We start from the raw sequence: 5,646 nt of genomic DNA, 5'->3' as shown, positions 1-5,646 counted from the left end.
GTTATTATTTGTGGGGGGCTATCTAAAACTTTGGGGATATTTCTCTGAGGCAAGTGAGGTCTTTGCTTTCTCTCTAGGGGTAGTCAGTTTCTCAGGCTGTGACGAGGCGTCTAGGTTTTCAGGTAACGCTCCACAGCTGCCTTTAGTGTGTTTGGATAGGATCAGGATTGCGGTCAGTATAGCTTCCACATCCCCAGTACTTGTCCTATATATTCAGGGTATATGTGTCAGGTCAGTTTTAGATCCTACCACCAGGATCATAACACTGGTGGCCTAGGAGCAGCATGGACGAGCTCTGGAGTAGGTGGCCTCTATACTGACCGCAGACCCTGAACTTAACACCGCAACTAGAAGTAGCCGTGGGATGTTCCTGTCACTCCCTAGACACCTCGTCACAGCCGGAGGACTAATTACCCCTAAAGAAAGAAACAGGAAAACTATCTTGCCTCAGAGAAAATTCCAAAAGGAAAGACAGCCCCCCACAAATATTGACTGTGAGAGGAGAGGGAAATTACAAACGCAGACTGAAAACAGAATTTAGCAAAGGAGGCCACGCTACCTAGAAAGAAAAGACAGGGCAGAGTACTGTGCGGTCAGTATTAAAATACTACAAAATTCCACCACAGAGCATACAAAAATCTCCACACCTAACTAAAGGCATGGAGGGTAACTCTGCAACTCCAGAGCTTCCAGCTAGGCTGAATAAATCCTTACACAGACAAAGCTGGACAAGAAAAAACATAGCAATTCACTAAACTATAAAGTCCACCGCATGTGGACTGAAAAAACAAAGCCAGGACTTATCTTTGATGATTTGGACACTCCAGCAGGAGAAACCAAGCAGAGATGTGAATTATCCAGAAAACAATGGACAACTGGCACTCACCAAAGGGTGAGGCCAGACTAAATAGCCCCGTCCAAAGTGGTCGCACCTGATGACTGCTGTGAAGGACAAACAGCAGCACTACCACTTCCACAGGAGGGAGCCCAAGAGCAGAACCCAAAACAGAATTCACAACAGGGCTGTGTGTTGGCTCATACTGTATATAGGAGGCCGTGTGGTGGCTCATATTGTATATAGGGGGCTGTGTGGTGGCTCATCGGTACATAGGGGTCTATGTGGAGGCTCATACTGTATATAGGAGCTATGTGTAGACGCCTACTGTATGGAGGAGGCTGTGAGGCCTCTTACTGAATATAGGGGGCTATGTGGGTCACATACTGAATATAGGGGCATGTGTGGATTCATACTGTATATTAGGGGGCTCATACTGTACATAGGAGGCTATGTGGTGGCTCACTGTATATAGGGGGCTGTGTGTCGGCTCATCAGTATATAGGGGGCTGTGTGGTGGCTCATACTGTATATAGGGGGCTGTGTGGTGGCTCATACTGTATATAGGAGGCTGTGTGGTGGCTCATACTGTATATAGGAGGCTGTGTGGTGGCTCATACTGTATATAGGAGGCTATGCGGTGGCTCATACTGTATATAGGAGGCTGTGTAGTGGCTCATACTGTATAGGAGTCTGTGTAGTGGCTCATACTGTATATAGGGGGCTGTGTGGTGGCTGATACTGTATATAAGGGCTGTGTGTGGGCTCAACAGTATATAGGGGGCTGTGTGGTGGCTCATACTGTATACAGGAGGCCGTGTGGTGGCTCATATTGTATATAGCAGGCTGTGTGGTGGCTCGTACTGTATATAGGGGGCTGTGTGGTGGCTCATCAGTATATAGGGGGCTGTGTGGTGGCTCATACTGTATATAGGGGGCTGTGTGGTGGCTCATACTGTATATAGGGGGATGGGTGTGGGCTTATCAGTATATAGGGGGCAGAGTGGTGGCTCATACTGTATATAGGGGGCTGTGTGGTAGCTCATACTGTATATAGGGGGCTGGGTGTGGGCTCATCAGTATATAGGGGGCTGGGTGGTGGCTCATACTGTATATAGGGGGCTGGGTATGGGCTCATCAGTATACAGAGGGCTGTGTGGTGGCTCGTACTGTATATAGGGGCTGGGTGTGGGCTCATACTGTATATAGGGGGCTGTGTGGTGGCTCATACTGTATATAGGGGGCTGGGTGTGGTCTCATCAGTATATAGGGGGCTGTGTTGCGGCTCATACTGTATATAGGGGGCTGTGTGGTGGCTCATACTGTATATAGGGGGCTGTGTGGTGGCTCATACTGTATATAGGGGGCTGGGTGTGGGTTTGTCAGTATATAGGGGGCTGTGTGGTGGCTCATATTGTATATAGGGGGCTGTGTGGTGGCTCATACTGTATATAGGGGGCTGTGTGGTGGCTCGTACTGTGTATAGGAGGCTGTGTGGTGGCTCATACTCTATATAGGGGGTTGGGTGTGGGTTCGTCAGTATATAGGGGGCTGTGTGGTGGCTCATACTGTATATAGGAGGCTGTGTGGGGCTCATACTGTATATAGGAGGCTGTGTGGGGCTCATACTGTATATAGGAGGCTGTGTGGTGGCTCATACTGTATATAGGGGCTGGGTGTGGGTTTGTCAGTATATAGGGGGCTGTGTGGTGGCTCATACTATATATAGGAGGCTGTGTGGGGCTCATACTGTATATAGGAGGTTGTGTGGTTGCTCATACTGTATATAGGGGCTGGGTGTGGGTTTGTCAGTATATAGGGGGCTGTGTGGTGGCTCATACTATATATAGGAGGCTGTGTGGGGCTCATACTGTATATAGGAGGTTGTGTGGTTGCTCATACTGTATATAGGGGCTGGGTGTGGGTTTGTCAGTATATAGGGGCTGTGTGGTGGCTCATACTGTATATAGGAGGCTATGTGGTGTCTCATACTGTATATGAGGCTGTGTGGTGGCTCATGCTGTATATAGGGGCTGTGTGTGGGCTCAACAGTATATAGGGGGCTGTGTGGTGGCTCGTACTGTATATAGGGGGCTGTGTGGTGGCACATACTGTATATAGGGGGCTGTGTGGTGGCTCATACTGTATATAGGGGGCTGGGTGTGGGCTCTTCAGTATATAGGGGGCTGTGTGGTGGCACATACTGTATATAGGGGGCTGTGTGGTGGCTCATACTGTATATAGGAGGCTGGGTGGTGGCTCATACTGTATATAGGGGGCTGTGTGGTGGCTCATACTGTATATAGGGGGCTATGTGGTGGCTCATACTGTATATAGGTGGCTGTGTGGTGGCTCATACTGTATATAGGAGGCCGTGTGGTGGCTCATATTGTATATAGGGGGCTGTGTGGTGGCTCATCGGTACATAGGGGTCTATGTGGAGGCTCATACTGTATATAGGAGCTATGTGTAGACGCCTACTGTATGGAGGAGGCTGTGAGGCCTCTTACTGAATATAGGGGGCTATGTGGGTCACATACTGAATATAGGGGCATGTGTGGATTCATACTGTATATTAGGGGGCTCATACTGTACATAGGAGGCTATGTGGTGGCTCACTGTATATAGGGGGCTGTGTGTCGGCTCATCAGTATATAGGGGGCTGTGTGGTGGCTCATACTGTATATAGGGGGCTGTGTGGTGGCTCATACTGTATATAGGAGGCTGTGTGGTGGCTCATACTGTATATAGGAGGCTGTGTGGTGGCTCATACTGTATATAGGAGGCTATGCGGTGGCTCATACTGTATATAGGAGGCTGTGTAGTGGCTCATACTGTATAGGAGGCTGTGTAGTGGCTCATACTGTATATAGGGGGCTGTGTGGTGGCTGATACTGTATATAAGGGCTGTGTGTGGGCTCAACAGTATATAGGGGGCTGTGTGGTGGCTCATACTGTATACAGGAGGCCGTGTGGTGGCTCATATTGTATATAGCAGGCTGTGTGGTGGCTCGTACTGTATATAGGGGGCTGTGTGGTGGCTCATCAGTATATAGGGGGCTGTGTGGTGGCTCATACTGTATATAGGGGGCTGTGTGGTGGCTCATACTGTATATAGGGGGCTGGGTGTGGGCTTATCAGTATATAGGGGGCAGAGTGGTGGCTCATACTGTATATAGGGGGCTGTGTGGTAGCTCATACTGTATATAGGGGGCTGGGTGTGGGCTCATCAGTATATAGGGGGCTGGGTGGTGGCTCATACTGTATATAGGGGGCTGGGTATGGGCTCATCAGTATACAGAGGGCTGTGTGGTGGCTCGTACTGTATATAGGGGCTGGGTGTGGGCTCATACTGTATATAGGGGGCTGTGTGGTGGCTCATACTGTATATAGGGGGCTGGGTGTGGTCTCATCAGTATATAGGGGGCTGTGTTGTGGCTCATACTGTATATAGGGGGCTGTGTGGTGGCTCATACTGTATATAGGGGGCTGTGTGGTGGCTCATACTGTATATAGGGGGCTGGGTGTGGGTTTGTCAGTATATAGGGGGCTGTGTGGTGGCTCATATTGTATATAGGGGGCTGTGTGGTGGCTCATACTGTATATAGGGGGCTGTGTGGTGGCTCGTACTGTGTATAGGAGGCTGTGTGGTGGCTCATACTCTATATAGGGGGTTAGGTGTGGGTTCGTCAGTATATAGGGGGCTGTGTGGTGGCTCATACTGTATATAGGAGGCTGTGTGGGGCTCATACTGTATATAGGAGGCTGTGTGGGGCTCATACTGTATATAGGAGGCTGTGTGGTGGCTCATACTGTATATAGGGGCTGGGTGTGGGTTCGTCAGTATATAGGGGGCTGTGTGGTGGCTCATACTATATATAGGAGGCTGTGTGGGGCTCATACTGTATATAGGAGGCTGTCTGGGGCTCATACTGTATGTGGGGGCTGGGTGTGGGTTTGTCAGTATATAGGGGGTTGTGTGGTGGCTCATACTGTATATAGGAGGCTGTCTGGGGCTCATACTGTATGTGGGGGCTGGGTGTGGGCTCATACTGTATATAGGGGGCTGTGTGGTGGCTCATACTGTATATAGGGGGCCGAGTGGTGGCTCATACTGTATATAGGAGGCTGTGTGGGGCTCATACTGTATATAGGGGGTTGTGTGGTGGCTCATACTGTATATAGGAGGCTGTGTGGGGCTCATACTGTATGTAGGGGCTGGGTGTGGGCTCATACTGTATATAGGGGGCTGTGTGGTGGCTCATACTGTATATAGGGGGCTGTGTGGTGGCTCATACTGTATATAGGGGGCTGTGTGGTGGCTCATACTGTATATAGGGGGCTGTGTGGGGCTCATACTGTATATAGGGGGCTGTGTGGGGCTCATACTGTATATAGGGGGCCGAGTGGTGGCTCATACTGTATCTAGGATGATGTCAGCATACTTAATTCTGCCCAATATTAATACAATTTATAGAAAATAAGTATAATTGATGTTAACACTACTAGTGAGCTGAATGAATTTCAGCCTGGTGGTTCGGCCTCCACTACAGCAGTCACGGTCTCGCATGATTATTCCCTGCTGGAAAGTCCCAACTACTAGTAAGGGAAGAGAAGTAACAGGAAACAGCAGAGAAACGTTATATAATCCTGGCCCCATCCAGGGAGCCTCCCCGGCCATACAGTGATAATAACGCCCTGTATAACGCTGTCGCTGTAGTAATCACACTCTGTGGTAACAGAACTCACTCAGCGCATCATTTCCCACAAACTTTCTCAGTAACTTCCTGCTATTGAGAACAGTCCATGTC

Source organism: Ranitomeya variabilis, chromosome 6 (assembly GCF_051348905.1).
Source record: "Ranitomeya variabilis isolate aRanVar5 chromosome 6, aRanVar5.hap1, whole genome shotgun sequence".
NCBI lineage: Eukaryota > Metazoa > Chordata > Amphibia > Anura > Dendrobatidae > Ranitomeya > Ranitomeya variabilis.
This window is presented reverse-complemented; position numbering follows the sequence as displayed.